This window comes from Poecilia reticulata, chromosome 5 (genome assembly GCF_904066995.2).
Source record: "Poecilia reticulata chromosome 5, P_reticulata-male-v2, whole genome shotgun sequence".
NCBI lineage: Eukaryota > Metazoa > Chordata > Actinopteri > Cyprinodontiformes > Poeciliidae > Poecilia > Poecilia reticulata.
Window position 1 is genome coordinate 5838415 of NC_088834.1, and position 24772 is coordinate 5863186.

Sequence of the window (24772 nt, forward strand, 5' to 3'; positions counted from 1 at the left end):
TTGCAATTATTTTAAATAAAAGTACCTGACATGTGCTCAACATAAAATGTCACGCATTCAAGACATGCATGTGCAATTGAAGACAGGAGGTTGGCTGACACCTAAGACACCAAACAAATAAGTGAAGAATTATAAAAGACGGAAATGCATAAGAACCAGCAATGAAGCAAACATGACTTTGATCTATTCTGTTCTTAAATGTCTATTTTTTTTCTGAGAATACACAAGAAATGTCTTCTACCCACATGATGTTTTCTGAAAATGCATGTGGTGGATGTAGATACAAAAGTGTTTTGATCTAAAGATAGATAAACATGAATGCAAAAATAAAATAAACAGAGTAACTTGTGGTCCATTTGCACTTTGAAGGTGACTTTTCCAACTCCAAAGTTGCAAATATAAACTAGTGTTATGACTTGGACAGATGGAAGTAATATTTGAATGCATAAAATGCCACTTGAGTTCTGTATTGTTAGACTTTGTTGCTCATAGTCAATACTCTGAATAGAGAGCTCAATAATCACCAGATCGAAAAGCATTTCCAACTTGAGCTGGAACACAGTTGTGTCTGAAGTCTGAGATCTAAGTCCTGACTTAATAGATTAAATTTATTAGATTATTATTCTAATACGTTAATGGATTGCTTTAATTGTATTTTTGTTTGTGTAGTCACTTGGTAGCAATTAATAACATACTTTCAAAATGCCTTGTGTGCGATCTGCTTGACTGGAGGAAAAACACAGAAGCTCTTCGTATAAATAAATCTGTTTCTCTGATTTTGTTATCTTTAACAAACTGAACATAGATTATTGTAAATGACCTTGCACCAAATCTGAAGAAGCTTAAGCTCTTTATAACAAAAGCCAGAGGAATTCAGCTCACTACTAATTCAATCTGTATAATTACTGTTTCACATATTGCCTACCCCGAAGATGAGTTCAGCAAGAAAAAATGAGTTCAGGGCAGATATGTTACACCCATCATGCAAGACCATAAAATGGCTCCTCCTGTGTACTGTACTTACTAATCTCATTACATTTCATCCAGCCCTATGGTTCATATAGCTACACCCACCAGCTCCAGCAGGACTCTCTAGAGACTGGGCTGGGAGAATTAGAGATAGGCACTTAGCTCTGCTTATATTCCTCCCTTCATGGCCAAATCCCACATCTTTTCTGAGTGCATTGGGGAGAGATCAGATGACATAACGTGAAAACCACTGGACAGCAGGGCTATTTTTTTAATTCCTATTCAAAACTTGAAACATGTTTCTGTTTCTTAAATTGACATAATTTGATGCTGAAGACAGGCAGCAGGAAAGTCGCTCAGCTAGATTTTCTGTGTTGCAACTGTAAGAAAATGCAGTTTCCCTCAAACTCCGGCCGTAGAAAGTGACCATGTTCTGGTACTTCTTCAACAGTCATAGCTGCAGGGCAGAACCATTGATCCAAGGCCTAAATGTTTGAAATGGAAAAGATCAATCAAAAGCAAAGGGGTTATCAGACTGTATGAAATCTAATAATATGAGTCTCACAAGGAAAACTCTCTTTTCTTCTGTACCCATCGATCCCTTTCTCAACTTGCTGTTTCAATTAGACAGCTCTTATCAATGGCCTGCCCATATGGAATTATAACAACTAAATAGATCAGTATCCTTTATGTGCTGTCCAATATTACAGATATGTCCAATATTGTGAACAGGCCCACCTGGGATATAAATCTTTAGCAACACTGCAGGCTGCATGTCGAATTGTGCCACAAACGCAGGGCCCAAAGTGGCAGAAGAAACATAAATATTAGCAAGTGGGAGCTTTCTGTTTGGCTGCGGTGCCACCTGTTGTAATCTCAATTATTCCTTCTGCAATTCCCAGACTGATGGGCAGCCTTACAGATTTTGGCAGTTGGGACAACAGTAACCAGGTCTAAAGTTGTGGAAAGATTTATTTAGGGATTGTATTTTTTGGCTTGAGTCTTTTAAGCAGAGGTATCCATTTCTCAAAGAGGAGATATTTCAGAAGCAGTGATCTGTGAGGAATGTGTAATGACATCATCTTCTTTCCCACATAAGGAGATGGGGCAGGGGGCATTACACGCCATCAAAATGGCAAAGTGGTTTTCCCTGCATACATATTCAAAACTATTCACTTGCCTTTTTAAAATGTGCTATTAGAGCATGGGAATTCACTGTTGTGCAGGTAGCTTTATATAAACCCTAATTTAATGTGACCTTTTTTCTTCCTGAAACAGGGATGAGTCACGAATTGAGCAGTTTAAATGACATTATACCAAGGAGATTTGGCAAGGATGTACTAGTGAAAGCACAGCAATAAGCAGTCAAAATATGACATCAAATAAATAAATATAGATTTAGCAATTGTGCAAACATTTAGTGTGAAATACAGATAAATAAATTTTAGTAAAGTGTTCAATGTAATTTAAGTCAGGAGATTAAATACCCTGCCTGGTCAAAACCAGTCACCATTAAAAATGGTCACAAACTCTGGACTGCCCTCTGCTTTGATTATGGCAGTGGTTCCCAAACTTTTTTTCCTGAGCCCCCCCAGTGGTTTCCAAACATTTTATGGGCCCCCTATGGATTACAAATAGCTCTGGTTGAACAATGTATATTTATGTGAAGGGGGGGGGGGGCGGGGTGAATCGACTTTTATGGGGGTAAAATGAATGTACGTAGCTGAACATAGACAACAACAGTAGTACCTGTTCCAACAGCTTTACTCAACTCAGTTAGTTTGGGGGGAAAACTGTGAAAAGTTCTTTGCGTTTTGCTGGTTTGCTGCCATGATTCTAACACATCTGCGTAGCTCCGCACAGCAGCAGCAGGTCTCCTTCACTGCCACACAGGTGTAAACCCAGCGCGAGCGTCATAGCGCTCATGTTGCGTTTGAAGGCGGCTTGGAAAAACAGGTTACCACATGTTAACAACGATTAAACTGTTTTAACTGCTGATAAAAGTGACCAGAGGACACTTATATGGGAAGTGTGGAAGCCCCTACTGTATCGAATTTACATAGGAATAACAGAGAGTTGGCCACTCTAAGGTAAAAACCCAGCGCATACAGCGTTCATGTTTTTTTGTTTTTTTTCATTAAGACGGCTTCCCGTGCCCCCCCTGCAATGGCACGGCGCCCCCCTAGGGGGCGCGCCCCACAGTTTGGGAACCTCTGGATTATGGGATGCATTTGCCATGGCATTGTTTCCATAAGCTTCTGCAATGTTGCTGTCCAGTGCTGGAATCATTTTTGCCAAGACCCTGTACAAAGCCTTGACCGGAACATCCCAAAAATGTGCACTCAAGTTGATATCTGGACTCTGTGGTGGCTCCCTGAAATACTCTTTTGCAGTTTGAGCCTGATGAATCCTGGCGTTGTCATCTTGGAATATACCCGTGGCATGGGAAAAGGCAAAATTCATTGTTCCAATGTTGTGATCATGCACTATAACCAGGTAGTCAGCTGACCTCATTCTTTGGACACATGGTGTTGCTGAACCTACCCACGATTATAACACTGCCCCCACAGGCTTGTACAGCCTCTTTTCTTACCCTGATGCACCCATCCCTCTGTAGCAGGGTCAATCTGAGCTCATCAGACCACATGGCCTTCTTCCATTGCTCCAGGGTCCAATCTTTCTGTTTTCTTTCAAACTGAAGGATTTTTCTCCAGTTAGCCTCACTGATTAGTGATTTTCTCATGGCTGTTCAGTCCCAATCCCTTTGGTTCCCTTGACATTGAATGTTCTTACTTTCACAATTAAACATAACTCTGAGTTGTACTGTTGTTTATCAGTTTGATTTCTCCAAGTGTTTTAGTGGTTGCCGATCACAGTCATTTAGGATTTTTTGTCAACCACATTTCTTGCTCAAAGATGATGGTTCCCGACTATAATTCTGGTTTGTATATGTCGGACAATTGTTAGCTCAATTTTAATAGTTCCTGCAAATCACCTGGGATGTTTTCTCTGCTTGATGCTAATTATTTGAGCCTAAATTTACACGACTAAAATCTTTTCCACAACCACATGATTTGTCTTTTGACAGGATATGAGAAACTTCTCGTTGCATCTGTTGGGATTAAAAAACTTGTTGTAAGATGATAGCCCATGCAGTAATTATTCAATAAGAGGCTTGTATCTATTTGCTTAGTTAAATCCAGTTAAATCCTTTATTTTGGCCAAGTAGTGAAGATTCACCCAACAAATCTTTTCCATCCCTTTGGTCAAATATGAATTTGTGACGTTTGACAAACAGTGATTAATAATGCTCTATTTGACCTCAGTGGCATTTATGCGACATTGGTTTTCTCTGTTTTGTTGCTGTTAGAGACCAATAAAGACAATAATACTTCTACATTTATTCTGACAAGTGCCTGAAGATTGTTATTGCAGTGGCAGATAGGATAATCTACACTTTTTTAAATTTAATTCATTTCTCTGTTAGGTGAACAAACTTACACACACGTTCCCTGAAGGTTTCGCTTGCTGCATATACTGATATTGCAATCAAAATCCTAAAGCAACATCATTACCCACTGTTTGCCAAAGATGCACCGTGTCTTTCTGCACTGTGTTAGACTTGGTTTCAGCTGGTCATCAAATTCCTCCCTCTTGATGGGAGGAAAAGAGAAGAATTTACAACATATATTATAATTTTTTTTTTTTTTAGCTGCTGCTTTGATTAAGATTTTTAAAGTGAATGCTACCTGATAAAGGTTTAAAGATTTGTGTTTCCCAGTGGGTTAGTGATGCAATGCAAAATCACTTGCTGCTTGGAAGAAAAAAATTTTTAGAAAAATATCACCATTGTCTTCAACCAACAGTCCCCAAGCTTCACTTTTCCTAGGCTGTTCCTTTTTTTTTTTTTTTTACGTCTGTGAGATTAGTTCCAGACTATGTGAGTATCCATGTTCAGAGTGAAAAATAATAATTTACATTTTATGTTGCTCTACTTCAAAGGCATGTGGGAAAGATGAAAGCTAATGATCAGTAATTTAACATGCAACAAGAAAAAAGGAACAATGAGAGCTTTTCAACACTGCTCTGAGAGAGATCACAAAATATAGTACATCTGCAATTTGGTAGAGGTAACGGATTCAGCCTAAAGCACTGTGACCAGCCTCGGTGAGTATGTAATCTACATACATAAGCATGCACTACGCCCACACATTCATTCAGAAACTCTTCTTCCTTATCGCGATCGTGACATATTAGACCCTTGTTTGTCACTGTCATATTTTCAGAGACTCAGCTTAAGGGAGCATCCATGTGCAGTCTGCACTCATGCATTTTTCATGAATACCCACTGGAGTTCTTTTGAAGGACTACATTCTCTAGTCACCATCAGAGTTTGGTTACAGTGGCTGTGATATGTAGTAGAGGGGAGAAAATTGCATTGGCCCCAGATAAAGGCCACCGAAGATGAATACGCCCGACAGAAGTGGAACCTTTTAAAGTAGGGCGGATTAATTGGAGTAACTTTGACCAGAACTCCTTCAGAAAACAGGTAAAAATCTTTGTTCGAGGGTTTGTTTATCCTTCTAAGTCAAGTCAAGTTTATTTGTAAAGCATATTTCAACAGGACAGCAGTTCAAAGTGCTATAAGACATAACACAATGAAAAAACAAAAAAAAAGAGAAAATAAAGAAAAGTTGTCATTCACATTAGAATTAATCAATATTACAGTTATTAATAATGCAATGTAAAATAACTCAGTATTTCAGCAGTTTTGCAGTTTTCTGGAAGTTTGTTCCAGATTATAAAGAGAGAGGCATTGAAATTAGATGCTGTTTCTTTATGTTTCGTTCTGACTCTTTGTTCAGAGTGAACCTGATAAAGAGGACCTGAGAGGTCTGGAAAGTCAATACAACAAAAGATCTTTAATGTATTTTGGTGCTAAGCCATTCAACTATTTATGAACGAACAAACGTATTTTACTGTATTCTTCAGGGAGGCAATGTATTGAGTTTAGAACTGGGCCATGGCTCTATTTTCCAAGTTTTAGTCATATAGTAACTCCTCCTCTCTTAGTGGTCTTCCGGATAATAACCCATGCTGACACAATGAACTTTTTATTATTTCACAGCAGAAGGAGCAAATGCTATCAATCTCTGCAATATGGGAGTCTGCATCAGACACCAGACACGTCGCTCGGCCACTGCAAGGCTGAACGTCAGAGTCAGCAAAAACAAATCAGGAAAACAGAACGGGAGTGGACCTTTATGCCACGGAGGAAAACACCATGAAATAAAGTGAGCATGGGGGAGGCGGATAAAAACAAAACTGTTGACATCGAAGTTGCAAAACTGAGGAGGCAAAATGGAGGCAATGATGCAGAAGGAGGAATTTTAGTCTTAAAAAGGTAAAGTCCTCATCCTGATACTCCCACTTGTCCTTACAAAGGCTAGAAGGCGGAGACGCTTAATTAACTTGATCTCGCTCACCTCTGAGCTCAGTTTTTAAGAAATAAGCTCTTCTCGTCGAAATGTCAAAAATACAATTATATGCAACACTTATTCCAGACAATTCAATTATCATCAAATTCATAAAGTCTTTATTTCCCACATTGAACATCTTCAGTAGCTCCGTTGTTAATTGCTTTCTCTCTCTTTCTTTTTTTCTTTCTCTCTCTCTCCCCCTTGGTGTATACATATATATAAGCACAGATTCAGAAGAGTGTTATCCCCTTAGGCAAAAGATTTGGAAAAGTTCTGCTCTGACTTTTAGACCTGGAGTTGACTGACTTATGGCTTACAAGCTCCTGGGGCTGTAGGGGCCAGATAGGATTCCCTCCCCTCAGATCATTTTCTTGAATGTCAAAGGTAGCCAGTGTTAGCAGTGACTACAGGAAAATCTCCTTCCTCTGCATCACATCACAAAAGATTTGATTTAGCGTCACATACATCTGCAAGAAGGTGATAAACATGTCTGCTACAAGCTATTCGGGGGCTTCCCTCTGTTGTCGTTGTGGTTGGAAATTAAGAACATGGAGAAGAAAGATGAAAGAACACGAAGAAACAGCTCAGGACTGTGGAAACAGGTTAAACAGGATTGGGTTTTAAAGCTCAGAGACAAAATGGTGTCTGTAAAGCTGACCATAAAGTTCTGGTATTTTTATGTAGATTTGGAGAATATCCATTAGAAAAATTGGCATTGCTTTGATATATAGAAATAACTTAAAAACTTTCGACACCATTTATGAAACGGATATAACACAGGAAAATCTCTGATTGTGGCGTTGGTTAAAAAAATTAGAAATGCTTTTGCTCTGCATCTCAGATTTTTCAACAAATAGATGAGTGAATGTTATAACATTTCAGAGTCGTAAGCAGTGTTCAAGTTTTTTCCACAAAAGCAAGGAATTTATCTTAATGATTTTTAAAGTTGTTCGTATTTAAGCACAAAAACAGATTTACTTGACAGTAAAACAGATAAATTATTTTCATATTACTCGCTTTTACTTGAAGCTTAGAAATAAGCAGTTTTAAGTCGAAAGACTTGTGGACCTTATTTTATTTCTTTACTAAACCACCCACACATAAACATTCTTATCCTCAGGTGTCTCTAATATTAACTCTTATGTTGTGTTAGGACCAGCCACAGTCCTGACCTAAATTCAGTTCAGAACTGGTGGGAAGAATCAGAAACTGATGTTCACAGCCTCTCTAAATTCAATCTTACTGCGCTTTAACAGTTTTGCAAAGACTGGGCATTTTTGGATGTGCAATAGTGATAGAAACATACCCAAAAAATCTTCCAGTTATAAGAAATAGGGGGTAATACAATGAAAAAGCAATATTGAAAAGGCCAATGTGCAAAAATACATTTGTATGGCATTGTAGCCTACAGACATGTAACAATAGGCTCATTAATGTTTTTTTTTTTCTTTTCTTTTGTCAATTTTATATTGTTGGTCGCACCAGGATTCGATTTTACCTAACAGGTTTATGAAAAATGACACATTTAGAAGAATCACATCATAATTAAAGGCCTTTCTTATATATTAAAAAAAAAAAAAACTTAAAATGCAATAAAAGTCTTAAACATGTTTGGCTTTTCTTTTTCACAAGTTTCCGAATCAAACATTTTCTTCTTTCCTGAACTCAGGTTGTATTGTTTCCACACCTACAAAGCAATATGTTTGATCTGTGAAAAGGATAATACATGATCTATAAATTGCAGACATAAGAGAGACTAATGATTTGTTTTATTTATCTGCCTTTCATTTGAACCTTGTGCGAGAATGTAGGTAATCTGGAGATCTATCTGACCTCATTTTCCCAGAATGTATCAGTTGGTGTTGGATGTGGTGCTGCTGCAGACGTTCATACCTCTAAGGAAGTGTAAAATTGCAATAATGACTAATTAGCGATTCCTTATTATTCCCATTCAGGTAACCTGGTTTTATGATATCTGTAGAAAGGCTGACTGCTATTCTTACAGGGAAACAAATAATGTGTTACTTGATAATTGCCTGTTTAGAGAAAATGTGCTTGGAGTCAAACTATGTTAAAGACTGGTCTCAAGACTATCTCACAGCTAATACTTAATTTGAATGTCTAAATTTAGGCACTAATGTTTCCCAGTGCTCATACTGGTGGCAAACAAAATTTGCATTAGTTCAAGTGGGGTCGGTTTTATTTATAAGATGCATTTACAACAACAGCCACTAATCTAACCACTGCACATATGTAGTCTGTAAAATACAGCAAATAAATATTCTAAGAACAATTTATATTTAATTTCTGCAACATTCTACAAAGAATCAGACATATAATTACTATAGAAATTGTAAAATTGTCAACAAAACAACGTAAAATGTGAAGTGTTGGTTTCACAGCAAGTTTAACTGGACATACTTTGCACATTTTTATGGTACTCAAGTATCTGAAATTCAAAGAAAAATCTGACTATTGATCACTTAGTCATCATTATAATGAACAAATAGTACATCAGTGACTGAGTAAATAAATATTTGAAACATTATGCATTCTTATCAATCAACAAATCTTTGTGTTTTTATTGTTTCAAATGCAAATAAAGTTAAAAAGCAACCTATATTAGTGATAAAGATCAGCATCAAAAACAGTTTCAATATTAATTTGACTTAAATGACCATTGATAAATTCAAAGTAATTACTTAAAATATAATTAATCAAGAAGGTAGTTGTTATCATTATAGATTGTGAGATAGATTGCTAAAGATTGAGTAGCTGGCACATTTTATATGTAATTTCCTTTTATCAGATTTTCTTGGCCTCATGAAGCAAATTCAAATAACATGTTAACAATATGAGCAAATGTAAAAAGAAAACTAGTTATGAAAAATTATTTTTAAAAAACAGCCCCGTTTCAAAGTGTCATTTGTCAGAACACAGTTTTTGGTGTGCCAAAATTGTGCATTTCTTTTAAATCTATACACAATTGTAAAATAAAACTTGCATTTGTTTTGTACACGTACATCTTAGTCTATGCAACATTTCACCTTCATATACATGCACCTTGTTCAAAGTTACAACGCCCACACTGCATTTGTCATGTAATCCTCTCTTTCCTTAAACTATCCAAACTGCTGGTGTAGTATTATCTGTGCAGCTCCAAGCCCAACAGTGGCATTAAAAGCACATGCCCACATTTACTCCAACATATCCTATATTTGGCTCACTTACATTGTATTTTTCAGAAGAGCGAACAGATGCACAACTCATTGCATCATTCCATAGCCCTCTGCCAGAAGCTTTTCTGCTTGGTGAGCTTTTCTGAACTTTGCTAAATGTACAGTGTGGGTTTGACAGTTTGCTGAAGCTGAAAAATAAATCCCCCCCCAAAAAAAAGTGATTGACAAGAATTCACATCTTTGATGTAACACCTGGGAGAGCTGAAGAAATAAAAATGAGTCAACTACCTTTCCTGAGAAAACCTGACAGGCATGAGCATCAACTGTGCCATTACTAATATGTGGGTAATTTCATGTCGTCATAAATTCTCAGTTTCAAAATAGTAAAAAAAAAAAAAAAAAACATCCTTGCTGACATTCATAGATATACAAACCCAATGTAACATATAACTTTAGGCTGCAGAGACCAAGTAGAAAGAGACAAATGTGCAAAACTTGAGATAGTTGTTTACCAAATGCAGCCAGAACGGAAAATCTCATGCATGAATTTAAATAGTTTGAAGCATTACTTGGATCCCAAAGGTCTGGGGCCCCATAGCATTTGACTCAGTGTGCACCAAACTTAGTCATGAGCTCAGGATTTGGTTGAAGTTTACGTCACAGCCTCATGTTCAGGTATGACCATCTCACTCACACATGGAACTAGCAAACAAGGTGAGTATTGATCAATGCTTTGCATGTGTGTATCATTTCCAATGCTCTACACAGGTTGTCACTAAAATCTCAAATAACAGAAAAAAAGGCACAACACTTGTGGCTCTCTTTTTTTTTTTTTTGAAGTTGCCAGTGACGTCTCAAAAGTTGCTAAATATAGCAACAAAGCCACCAATTGTGTTTTCTCTCATCTTGACCACAAACCCGCTTAACCCTTACCACTCACCCCCACGCTTGGCCGTTCCATCAGTGTCTGCCCACTTTGGTGAAATTTTTCAAACCCTAAGAGGTCAGGGCTATGTTTTCACTCTGGGTTTATTTACAATTTCACCACCAGGATATTTGCAATTGCATCATTATTACATTTCGCCAGCATGCAGCACACTTTCCTTTGCTGTTTGGTTGTTGCATTGTATGTTTCCAAACAATAACTTTAATGCCCAAAGTGTTTTAAATGTTCTTTTAAACACAGTTTGCAATGCCAGTGAGTGAGTCTTTTATTTTCCTCACTTCTCAAAGAAGTGCTCTGTATCACGTAACATGAATTAAATAAGAAAGCAAGTGTTTTTGTTCAAGGTTTCCCTGTAATACAGCAGTTCTGCCCTTTTATTCTTATAAACTATTTATAGAGTTCAGACTTTTGATTTGGTGTCAAACATTTCATTGATACTGAAAAATGAGACCTTTCGTTTTTATGTACTTACGTTAAGTGCTTTTGTCAGCAGATTTTTTTCAGATCTGGTATATGAGCTTATTTATTTTTCCTCCAACCTGACCACAGTCTTTGTCAGAAGAAATGCTGCTATTTGCTGGAGGTGGACAGAGTGGGAATTTGAGGATGAACACTGTTCATTATAAGTGATCCATATTATCAAATTAACAGGTTTATTTTTACATTATTAAATAAGGACATGGATGAATTTCTGTATGTTATTTACACAACACCACCCTTCACAATGTGCTATTGTTGAATGTGTAAGGTCGTTATGACACTTGACTCTCCTTGTGAGCCTTGATTAAATACTATCATCCATCTTGGATGGTTAAGTTCACATAGGTGATGTCCTTGTGCTGACAGATTTGCTCCACCTTTTCTGTTTCTCATTGTGTTGAATAATTTTAACTTTTTACGACCCCCCTACAAACACAAACACCTTCAAATTAAAATGTATTTTGGTTTTGAGGGGGTTCCTCTGCGAGTGATACAATCACAGTGACAATGGCTTTGAAACGTGCCTCTGTGTGTAATGAATCTGTATAATGTGTTTGAATTGTTTTTTTCACTCTTAGCTCAGGCTAAGTTGGCTCTAATGCTAAAAAAAATCTTAAAATCCTATTCTTTGTGTTTTTACAAATCAGATTAAGAGCTTTTGACTCCTTGAAGCCGTGTTCAGGATGCAATCACTTAGCTGATGTCTCAGCAATCTAATTGCATAGATTTTGAACCAGAAATGTAGTCAGAACATTATTTGAAAATAGTTATTTAATTTATCTCCAATACAAAATCAGATACCAACTTCTAAAGGGTTTTTGACTCTACTAATAAAAACTGATTTGGTTTTCAGTGCTAAAGAAGAAAACAAAATATGATGACCCTACAAGTTATGGACTCATTCTTATTTTAATTTAATGCTATTTGAATTAACGTTGTTCATCAAGAGTATGAAGAAATACATAGAATTATTTAAATATACTGTTTGATCATTTTAAAGGTATCACAGTTAAAGTGAGATGATGGTAAACTTTATCACGATCCATGCTTGTAGCCACCCACACACAGAAACACTGTCTCTGCTGAGGCAGCTGCCAAGATATTGGCCCGAATTGATCAGACGCACCATGTGACTACTTAACATTCTTTAGCCGTCAAAAGTCCTCTAATTGCTTCATTGATGTTGTTTTTCTCAAACAGAACATGAGCCTGGCATTTTGTGCCACAGAAAGATGAAGGGAAACCCAGGAGACTTATAAAATTGTCTTCTGTTAAGATTAATTCTTTCCCAGAAACAAGATATGAAAGGTATGAGTTTATCACGTTAGCTTTGAAAAAGAGTTGAATAATCATCATTATAAAAGTCTTTAATACTTCAATCCACATAATATTAAATGGGCATATGACACACATATGCAGAACTCCATCCATCCATCCATCCATCCATCCATCCATTTTCTTTACACCCTTGTCCCTTAGTGGGGTCGGGAGGGTTGCTGGTGCCTATCTCCAGCTAACATTCCAGGCGAGAGGCGGGGGTCACCCTGGACAGGTCGCCAGTCTGTCGCAGGGCAACACAGACACTCAGGACAAACAACCATGCACACACACACTCACACCTAGGGGCAATTTGGAGAGGCCAATTAACCTGACAGTCATGTTTTTGGACTGTGGGAGGAAACCAGAGTACCTGGAGAAAACCCATGCATGCACAGGGAGAACATGCCAACTCCATGCAGAAAGACCCGGGGCCGGGAATTGAACCCAGAACCTTCTTGCTGCAAGGCAACAGCTCTATCAACTGCGCCACTGTGCAGAACTCCTGAAATAATTTTTAAAGTCTTTTCATTAAGTCACTTTTGGAGAACCTATTATTTTAATCCTATTGTCCCACCTTAGCTGAGACCTATTATTCATTTCAATAAATTATTAATATTTGAGACAGGAGGCTGTCTCCAGGAAGCCTCCACCGTGAGTGTGTTATGTCAGCTGAGCCTTCCAAGGCTTGACTCGGGTCTGTGTGCACTGCATCCAGCATCTTAGCCAGAGGCGGTTTCCATGGGAGGATGGCTTCCCAGATCTCTTCATCATCTGGAGCGTGCTAGACATGTGTGTAATGGTCTTTCTCATGCCTCACTGCAGACTGTCTTCAGTCTGAGAAAACTACATAAAGATTTGGATGGCAGAAGACTTGACAAACGCTCTTTCCCAATTCCCTACTGGTCTGGTGGCCTTTTCGCAAATAGATGCTCAGGCAGCATGCACAGGTTGAAAGCACTTGAGGACAAACATGCACACATGTCCACACTAGAGCACATGCACAAAGGGGAAACACAGAGGCAGAGTTTGTTTGCAGTTTCTCTGCACTGTTTGGCATTTGTCGACTTTAGTGTCAGACTGACAATCACTATAGGTCAAACCAAATTGCCTGTTGTCTAAAGTGTCTTGAAAACAAGCTTGCCTAAATAATTACTCACTCCATTCTCCATTCCCACATTCACCAGCTGTGAGTGGAGAAACACTAGGCTTTTAGATTTTAGAGCTTATAATATGTCCGACTGAATGAACTTAATGATATCCCTGCAAAAAGTAAAAATGGCATAACAAGATCTCGCTTCTCTTCAGCTCAACAATACACCATCTTGACAATCGATCTGCTGTTCAGTCACGCTCACGATAGGAAGTACCCAGACTTCCTGTGGACTATTTATTATGCTTTGTGTGCAAAGCCTGGTATTTTCCCTGCATGATATTAGTCTATTTCAGCAGTCATCAGTAAGCATTTGTTATCCCTTCGATAGGAGTGGAAATGATTGGGTTTAAAACAGAGCACTACAATCACCAACACTGGCCATGAATATCAAAACTTAAATGCTCTCATCAAATATGATCAACAAAATCATGTAACATCAGGGGACAGAATGATAGGGGGGCTTTTATAATAAACTGACATTTGCAATCAGGTCTTTGGCCTGAACAGAAGATTTCCGCGTCACATAAATCATTTACAGTCAAGTGTTTTTCAAAAATGTGTTTCACTAAATCACATTTACATTGTACATTAAGTAAATATTAAAGAAAGTTATACAATCATGGAGTTCACTGTTTCACTTAGTCAAGCATGTGAAAGTCAATAATGAATCAATAGAGTGCCATAATTTCACATCACCTTTAGCACATGTCAAACATTACCATGATTACAGAAAGTATTTGGATTTTTTGAGGCTGCTGGCATTTACCATAGTAATTTAGCAATAATGAAACAAATCCTGTTTCCCTGAAAAAAAAGTTTAGATTATACACTGCAGAACAAGGATGTCTACTGGATATCAATGTTTTTTAACAGCCATCCGCCCGTAATTACTATATAATTAAATGTTTCTTATAGCAGATTTTTTTTTAATTCTGCAATAATCTGATTTTAAGAATATTGGTTGGAGCAAAAGTCTTGTGGTTACTGAGAAGCTGTAGCTACACAGCATTTTGGTGCTAAAACACAGTAAATCTGTGACTTTGTAAAGTCTAAAGAAGCTGAAAGCTAAAGCTAGGGGCACCTACTGCAAAAATGGCTGAAGGCTGTGAACGGATAAGAAAAAAAATGGAAGACCATCCATATCCCACACCAAGCTGATGACACTTATTGAAGCAGGTGAGCAAAGATGTCACAAACTGTGAAAAAACACTTACATTATTATCTACTAAGGAAAAATGTTTGCTGGACTTGGATAAATTCATTGAGAAGGAAACAACGCTAGATGTTCTGGATGCAGAGAGTCCATGTGCTTCGAAGTTTTAGTTCAGGAGGAATGACAATCAACAAACCAATGCAGGTAAAAGTTCAGCCAGATGACCTACTGGACAGACTATTACACTGCCAGTACTACATAAAGAAAAAATGTGATGGTGAAATAGGGCTGTGGCAAGAATTTAGGCTTTAGAATAAAACAACTTACCTGTGTCCTGTTAGCAACAGTAGCTGTATCAGGACTTTGAATGGCTGATACTAATTATGATGTCGCCATAAACCTGCTTAGCCGCTGCTTTGGAAGAAAATGTATTGTGATCAGTTTGCACATGTCCAAATTATTGAACATAGCACTCATAAGAAAACCATCTGATGTGGTGGCTCTCACAGAGCGCTGTGATGAATATGAAATCAAGATTCGTAGCTTGGAGACTTTAAGTGTTTCGGGTGATATATAAGGATGTCTTATTACAGTTCATTTTAGAGGGCTTAGCTTTGGCCCACGCTAGAAAATCATACTACTCCACTAAATGGAGCACACTTGAACTTGGACAGCACCTACAGAGGAAGAGGAAAACTGTAACAACACAGAATCTGTTCTGTGATCAGGTCATCTGTACAGTGAAGTGAAAATACCATATCCAGTATACTGTAACTGTTGCAGACTTTTAAAGCACATTTGTGGGTCCAGCAGGATATAATATATATGCTGTCGGTGAGATGGAGGCAGACAGAAAAGCGTTATTTCTGCGAAGGTTGTTAAGTACCTGAGATTACATGTGATAAGAAAACAAACACTGAATATTCACACATAATTTAGAACATCTCAGTCATTATGTAGCACAATATTGTAAGGAATTTCCTGTAAAATGTACGGAGCACCAAGTGAAGATTAGCTGTGATAAATGCTCCCGGGGGCCAATCCAGGAAAAGGTTACAAATCAGAGGGCTCCAGCTAGCTCATTTTCATGTGGAAGGGTTCATGACACAGAGCTTTCAGTGTTGATAGGAGAGGACTGTTCCTGGCAGATTGTGTCTGGCAAAGTTAAGAAAATAACAGACTCACTTGTAGCTACAGACAGTTAGTTTGGATGCATTTGTAAGGGTCAGTTAAAGCATTTGGTGAAATCAATCCCACCTTCAAGCATGTAAGCCTATATGAGGACGCTCAGATCTCCAAACAGCTTCATGCCTTCTGGGAAGTGGAGTCTTCAGAGTGAAGAGGAAATTAAGGCACTGAAAATTTTTGAATAGACAGCAACTTAAAAAGGTGGCAACTATCAAGGGGAATTACTATGGCGACCTGACAAACCACATCTCCTGAATAACTTCAGAGTTGCTAAGAAACAACTTAAAGTGAGGTATTATGTATTTTTCAGGCACATTGTATAGCACAATCAAGTAACAATGTTACCTGTTATAAATGCTGAATATATCAAACATAAACAAGAAATTTGACTTTGCAATTTGATGCCTTAGAATTGGCCTCTATCGCTATAAGAAACTCTTATTCTTTCCTATTCTATTGCCACTGTGCTGTTTACAACCATTCTCAGAAGCATTGGACTAAGAAGAAGTTTGTATGATGAGCTCAGTTCCACCAGGTGTTTGCTAATTGCTGCTGCTAGTCTGCAGGGCCTAAAAAGTGGAGTCATTGTTGATCAGAGCTCCCACAGGCCTATTTAGTGGTTTTGGCAAGACGGTATCAAATTGAAATCCAGTCATGTTCACAAACAATGAAATTGAATATCTCCTGTGAAAAAGTGGATAGTGCTGTGGCATATTTGCAGGGACACAACGAGAACAAAGAAGCTGTGAGATGTTTTGTAGTTTCCAAGTCAAAGATTGCACCACTGAAGATACAAAATGCCACATTTTAAACTTAATAAATCCGCTGACCAGAGCAATGTTAGGAAATAATATTTTGTTTCAAACTCTCCAGCATAGAAAGGAATCAACTGAAGTTGTGGACAGATCAAATGGTCGTTTTTCATTGGATATGCTGCACAACATAGAGGTCTCACAACACAGAGACGCCTCATTTACCCATAATCCTTGTCTCTCTTGCAGAACAAAGCCAGCAGATCTGTCTACAAGAGGTGAAAGGTTAGAGGAGCCAGCTGTGATGACATGAACCAGCTTCATTATCTACAGCTACAGAGACAGAGAATGTTGCCATGGACAGTGATTCAGAGGAGGTATGCACTGAGCTGCGGTCAAAGTGTCAGGTGGTTATACAGCTTACTAGTCTTAACAAGTCAAGCAACTATTTGATCTTGAGAAATACAGTAACATCAGGACCAATCCAAAAAATAACTGTATGGAACATTTATTTCAAATGTTTGTTTTGAACATAAGACCTCACATCTGAGAACCTCATTGATGCAGAAAAGTATTCAGTAAAAGTAATGCAAGAGCACAGTTTTAACAAATAAATCTGTCTATTAAGATGCTGCCAAGGAGTCTAGAAAGATTTCAAACTGAATGATTTAAAACCCATCTTACATGAGCATGACCTTGTGTGTGTCGGAGGAGGGCTGCAGCACTCTAATCTTTGGCTTTGAGAACGTCGTCCATAGGCGCTGCCAACACGTACCTGATATTCTGCTAGTTCAGAACATAAGAGAATAATGTTTTCTGGAGCACAAGACATACTCAAGCAGTTGAGAGAAAATGATTGGTTTCTAAAATGCAGACATTTTAGAAACTGATGTCACTGTGTTACCTCTGAAAGAAAAATCCCAGCTAAAGCAGCACAGCAGGTAACAGTCCTTTTAAATTGAGATTGAGTGACTGACTCACCACCGTTTCAAATCATGGGGTTGGACTTTTTAAGTGCCCTTGTACATAAAAGCAGGTGGTTAGTCAAAAAACACATATATTGCTCTTTTGACTTGTGCTGTCACAAGAGCAGTTCATTTAAGGTCAGTCTAAGACCTGAGTGAACATTAACTTCTGGGCCTTACACAGTCAATGTAGAGCATGGACTGTGTAAAGTTATTTTCTAAGGCATTGCCAAGACTTTCTAAAGAACAGAGCAAGATCCAAAAGAATTGAAGTCATTTAAAGTGTTCAAGTTTTTTACAGGGAAGGGTGTGATATGGAAGCTTTTGGGAGAGGATTGTGAGACCTGCAAAAACATGTTTGAAGAACTTGTGGAAGGCTGAGCTTTGAGGACATCACAACTCTGCTGACAGAGGTCAAAGTCATATTAAACTCTAGGCCCCTCACATACAATAATGACACTTCAGAGCCCCAACCACTTTCATGCTTTCATTTTCTAGTCGGTGGAAGTTTGCTTTCCTTGCAAACAAAATCTATGATACCCTGCTCTCCCACTGGAGAGACCGTCAAAGACTTGAACAGCTTTTGGAATAGCTGGTGAAGGGAACATTTCAATCACTTAAAATTAACTTACACATGTGAGACAACTATATGCATTGTGCCCAAAGGGAGAGATGTTGTCATGATCGGAGAAAACAACACAACCAGACAGATATAGGCAGGATAGAGGAGTTGTTTCCAGGGAGGGAAGATTTATTTGTTGAACACACAGTATGTTAAAGTCATTACTAAAAGGTAATTAGCAAATTTTGCTTATTTGAAATTCAAATCGTAATTTTTTTTTTCTAGGTAAAATACTGTGAATGTGATGAATACTGTACATTTTGTATTAAAATTACTATTATATGCTTTTATTTTGTAAAAGTTGTTTTGTTGCCAGCGTGATAAAAATCAACCCCTTGTCCTACGCTGTTTGTTTTGTACAGAGGGTCTGGGCTCTCAGCTGTTGAGAAACAATTGCTTCCTGGAGGCGTGGACTACATTGAAATTTTACATTTTACCCAATCTGAAACACTTTTCCGCAATGTATGTAAGTGGCCAGATGGATCTATGAAAGCTTTCCAGAAGTTGTAAACAACCATCCTCCTGTGAGAAGAGAGAAGAGCCGAGCTGAACTAGGTGGCTGTCTCTGTTAATTCGATATTTGGAAGCATGGCTGACATAGACTGAACAGCTTTGTTCACTTCCTCTGCTGCCATTGCTAAAACTATAGGCAGACTACAATTCTAAAACAGCACAGAAAGTCAACATCATCCTTTACGACTTCTCCTTATGTTTGCTTATTGCCCCGGTAGAAAAGCTACTGGAGAGAATCCAAATGAAAGCCCAGACTGTGCTGTAAGCAAGAGTTTTTGGGGAGCAGAATTGCACAGGAAGCCAATGGCAAGGCTACCTTGTTGCAAAATCTATTAAGAATGCAGTACCTAAGATGAACTAATGGTATATGATCTGTAAAAGTTCAATTGGAGCAGGAGCCTTGCAGTTGTTATTGAAAAGCTTCAGGAACACAACAATTGTCAGCAAGATAGTACAACAAAATACAGAAAGAAGTACAGATATGTCATCTGCAAACTGACTGGATAAATGATGCATTACTGAAAATGGCAGTTCAAGCTTCATTTTACATTATTATTAAGAGATTAAGAGACAGTGGAGACTACTTTTTTTTAATCTTGGAAATATAATTCTTACTGGGTCTTATGTGAAAGACTGGCTCACTTGAAAAGTGATATCTGAGGTAGTTGTCTCAAAACACAAACATACGTTCAGAAAAACTGCATATTATTGTCACTGTTGTTGACAGCATGCTTTCATTTTCTAAGGTGGTGCAGGGTTCCAGATGTACAACTGCAGACAGAAAGACTCTCCAGAGAGAGTTTAAGGCAGCTCAAAATATCATTGGTAGTTAGAAGCAACCAGAGGACATTAACCAGGATCTGATGTTTCCATTGGGTTACAAATATCATCAAAAACCTTTTCACCCAGGAAGCATAATTCCAGACCAGGGCCACAAATAACTTTTACCTTTTTTTGGTAACTAATAACGTAACAGTAATAATGTAATTGGTAAGTATTTTACCAGTTCTTGTTCAGTCTTAGTATATCACATTAATAAGTTTAGTGATAAAATAGCACAATGCTTGCAATGGTATTTGTAAACTATCTTGGACAAATTAGTCTAATTTGGAACCAGTTTTTTTCTCTCTTTGTTTGGAAAGAATACCTAGAGAACAATTAGTGCTAATCAACTGCTGTACTTTAGGGGAATGACAATAAATACCAAACTGAGTTTACCGTTGGTAGATAAAAAATATTTTCCCTTCACATAAAGAGCACAACTTACGTATGTACTGTGAAGAGTATTATAGTTAATGAATGTCAGTACAATGACACTCAAAGATGTACACACCATTGTTATATTATAAATATATTTATCAAGCCTTGGTTGCTCATAGAATTGTCCTTGGTTGCAGCACATTTTGGTTAAATTTCATTCATCACTCTTTGCAGAGAATCAATCAGGATATTTGGCGCGTTTTCCCACTCTGACAAAAGTTCTCCAATCAGATTGTAAGGACATCTCTTGTCCCCTGTCCTCTTCTGGCAAGTTCACAGATTTAGTCAAATTTAGGTCTCCACTCTTCTGTCTTTCATAAATGTGTTTGGATTTGGGTGAAAGTTAGAATTCACATAAATGCTGTAAATTAAATCCATTTAGTATCATCCATTTAGCATACACTTTAATGTTTTGTTTAATGACTGGTATAAGGAAATGCTCATAATTCCATCAGCTTTGATAGAACCCCTTGTTCCATCTGAAGAAAAGATCATGATGTTGTCGCCATCGTCTTTCACTGAGCTCATGGTGTTCTTTTGTTGATTGATGCCCAATACAGTTTTTGTGTCCACCATAACTTTTTTAAAGTGCTCCCAAAACTGTTTATTTCAGACCAAAGCACAGTTTCCTGCAATGTACTGAGCAATTAAAAAACAATGTATTTCAGGGTTTTTTAATGGAAAAAAAATAGTTCTGTGTTATAACCTCCGCTTTTGCCTAGACATATACAAGAGGATATTGTTATATGTAGGACACAAAATGATATTACTGCAAAGTCTGTCTCAGTGTCGCTGTCCTCTTGGCAACCTCTCAGACCAGTTTCTGCCCTGTGTTTTAAATATTTCTGGAGAAGTGTCCCATTTTTGTAATGTCATTATTGTGCTGCATTTCCTCAATTATTGATGGCTGTATTTCTTTGACCTTTGTATATAAATAATGCTGTGGAACTTGTTGTCCCCTTCTCCTGATATCTTTGTACACTGAGATCCTTCTGACAACTCGGTGCAAAGACGGGCTTTAGTTAAATGATACAATGTGAAAAGGATTAAACAGGAACAGCTCAACTTCAATTCAGGTTATATTCAGTTAATTTTTTGGGGGGTGCGGGGGGGGGGGGGTTGTGCTCCTGCAAAGTTAGGGTGATAGGTCAAGAAGACTGCTAATATCTTACATTATAGTTGACATTGACTGTACATTTTCCCCTTAGAAGATATGTTTGTTTAACATTTTCTTTAAAATAATTTTTTAAGAAGTATTTTTCAATTCTGTTACTGGAAATAGTTTGCATGTCTAGATTTTTTTAACAGTACTCATTGAATGCCTAACATCAATGACCAAATATTTTCAGGATACACTTATTTATCTTTTTTATTGAGTCAGCGGTAAGAAGGTGAATTATCTTGGATAGAAAGACAGAGTGTGAACATGGTCTTTACTGGACTGGGTACAAGGAATACAAAGAATAAATCACCAAAACTAAATCATGCTATTTTGCAGCACCTGATAACATTACAAATGTGGATCCGTCCAGAACGATTCAGCTTATTTTAGAATAATTAAAAAGCGTCATTACCAGGTACATACCAAAATGCTTTTGATCCAACCTAAAACAATTAAACAGGTGATGCAGCATCCAGAGACATGCTGCAAGAGCGATCCTGTGCACAGCCTGATTGAATCAACCCCACCCAATATTAGATAAGCAGTTATGACTGGCCCTGTCCCAGTCCAATAGAAGTCTGTTTGAAAGGAAGGGGGAGCCAACATTCTGCCAGAGAAAATGAAACATGAGCTCTCAGATTCATCGGCTTTCCTGGCAAAGATTCCCAGCAACACAGAAGGCATCTTAAAGTGATTTTACAGCTACAGTATCCTCTGACTTCACCTTGGACACTGTGTGATCTTACATATTCTTGCCAGAGTGGTGACTATGTTTTATAAATGAGGGCCAAAAATGCTGATTAAGATAAAAGCCACCTTAAGAGTCCAACTAATCAGTAATGTTGGGTCATATGCTTGAGACAAAATGCAGCATTTTTTCCTATGGCCCAGCTGAACACGAACTCATCTTGTCGATCTTCATCTAACAGTACTGTATAATGGAAACATTTTACTGACCAGACTTTTTTTTTCTATTAAAGTTACATAAAAAAGAATTCCTCCTGGGAAACTATCTTTGCTTTGTTCACTCTGTCATTGAACCAAACTATTAGTTTCTCTCTAGTCATATTCCACTCCAACCATCAAAGATCTTAGCTTTGTGCAGACAATGTTATCTCTAATGCTCTAGGTAAGTTTTTGAGCATATTTCCTCCTTTGTGTTACACCGTCTTTAACTCCACCTATTGTGCTCTGTCTGTCTATATCTCTTCATTAAAATATACTCACCACAGACCCAGATTCTCTCCTTCATGTCTTTATGGACATTGCCTTGTGTTTGCGGGCACCGTCGTGTTTTGAACTTGAGGGAATAGATCCAAACTGGTCCTCCAGACTCAGGAGCAGATGGAGCAAAATGTATAAAACACATCAAACCTTTAGAGCTTTTTTCACTTGAACTAAAGGACCAACTCCAAACCCAAAAGAGCACCATATTCCGTCTAAATTGAACAGTTGACACAAAGCAGTCAGGCAAGTGCTAGTCTCCTGGAAACCTCCAAACCCAGACATTTCCACTGTATTACCAAATGGTAAACTGTGATTAGTCACTCTGGAGAACATGTCTCCACTGTTCTACAGTCTACTGGTGGTGTGTTTTCCCCACTGTGTCTGACTCTTTGCGTTGCTCTTGGTGATGTGAGGCTTTGATCCAGCTGCTCAGCTCTGAAGCTCATCATCTGAAGCTTTCTACAGGCAGTTCTTGAGCTAATCTTAAAACCACTAGAGGTTTGAAGATCTGTAGTTATTGACTCTGCAAACAGTTGGATTTTTGCCTACAATGTTCCTCGGCATACTTACCCAGCTCCATGAGTTTTCTATGGCTGAGTTGCTGTTATTCTGATTTGCTTCCATGTTGTTGTGATAGTGCTGTCATTTAACTGTGGAATGTCTTGTAGCAAAGAAGTTTTATGAAATAGTTGTTTTTTTTCTGGAGGCAGCATCCTGTCAGTACAACACTAGAATTCACTGACATTCAGAGAATCTTTCATGAGTGAAAAGCAAATAAAAGCAAAGAAAACACAAATAAATGTAATGACTTGGAGGGATAACCTAATATTTTTGGCGACATATTGTACATCTTGCTGATTAATTGAATTGGCAACAATAGTTGTGGTATTTGTATTTTTCAGTAGACTTTTTACATTTTGTTGTAATTTGTGGAAATGTTTTTTCCCATATTGTCTTGTTTGGCATGAGATATTCTTAGGGATAAAAAGAAAATAGATTTTCATAGCATGTGTTTAATATCAAGAGTGCCCCAAGACCGACGGAATCATTTAATGATTTAATGATTTCCAATTAAATGAAAATGTTTTTTTTAAATGTCATTAATCTAAATTGCAGTACAGAAAGAAACTTCTTGCTCACCAAACATTCACTTCTATGTTAAAAGCAGAAACCCGGATTCACATACAAAACATGTGAGCGGTTGGCATCTCAGAAAAACAGACAGATGGCTGAATGTCTGGATCAGGATTCTCAATGGAGGCTTGTCAGCGCTTCAAAATACAAAAATGTTAAGTCTAATTTCTCTGAAGAATGATTTGGCTATATTTGGCAAGGGGAGATAATAACTAAACAAAATATGATTATGAAGTAAAACAATTATGCAGGAATAAACAGCATGTGGCTGAGACAAGTCTTACAAGCCAGCACCTGCCTCCACTAATGTATCTTTTATTGCATAAAAACAGCAAAGAGAATCAGGTCACTCTTAAGAAAATGGATCACAAGGAAATAAATGAGAAATTGTTTTCAATTATGGAATCATATTAATCTGTTATTGCTATTAAAATGCATGCCATGTAGTGGTGTTTGCTGTCAGGACTTTTTTTTCAGAAGAATGAGTCACGATGAATCAACACTTACTCACCAAACAGCAAAATAAAAAGAAAATCAGCAATAATAAAATAGCACACCATTTTATTGAGCGCAAAGACTGCACTTGAAGCATGTTTAATCACTTAATTACTTATGTTAGAGCTGAGTTAATTATTTTATTTTCAAGTCAAAAATCTTAACAAGAAAACATTGAATGAAGACTGTGAAGCATGAAACTCCTGGAAGACCACGTCTCCTGCAGAGATTATTTATGAATTAAGATGCTGTGGGAAAGGCAACAAGAAGGCATGGGCACCACATGCCTGCAAAACTGTTTGCATAATACGCAAATATATAGTGTTCAAACAACATCGAGGATGATAAAGCAAGACCGTACATGTCGTTTTTGGAGACTTGTCTTTGTAGGTACAATATTCAGTTTACATGATTCATTAGGTGATTTAAGGTGGATAATTTCAACCAATTAGTCTCATCTGTCTTTGATCAAAAGCTTCATTAACAACAAAAGCTTGAATGAAAATGCAGATTTTCAATCTGATTATCTTTTTGGGTGCATATTTTTTTCTATTACTAAAGTCATTTGTTAAAACAAGATGCTTGTGTGTGATTAGAAATGACAATGATTAGGGATGCAAGGGGTATAGTCATGATGCGTTGCACTCTGCGTTCATTCTATGATCGAGTTAAGTTTCTGATGATTTAGAGTTGTAGTCTTTAGTTTATGATTTTCCTCATTTATAGTTCCTGTTTTAGTTTGGTTAGTCTGGTCCTTTCTATGATCAGTCCTCT

The 24772-nt window shown here is 37.6% G+C and overlaps 1 protein-coding gene and 1 long non-coding RNA gene across 3 annotated transcripts in view; one reads left to right on the forward strand and one right to left on the reverse strand.

Annotated features, from left to right (window-relative positions):
- The window catches only part of LOC103464720 (uncharacterized), a 217634-nt gene extending 199334 nt beyond the window's left edge, over positions 1–18300 (forward strand). The window contains exon 5 of the long non-coding RNA XR_533698.3: positions 16870–18300. This is a non-coding gene — a long non-coding RNA (uncharacterized LOC103464720). The remainder of the gene's footprint in view (positions 1–16869) is intronic.
- The window catches only part of LOC103464721 (metabotropic glutamate receptor 4-like), a 178246-nt gene that overhangs the window by 103024 nt on the left and 50450 nt on the right, over positions 1–24772 (reverse strand). The gene's annotated exons all lie outside the window — the stretch shown is intronic.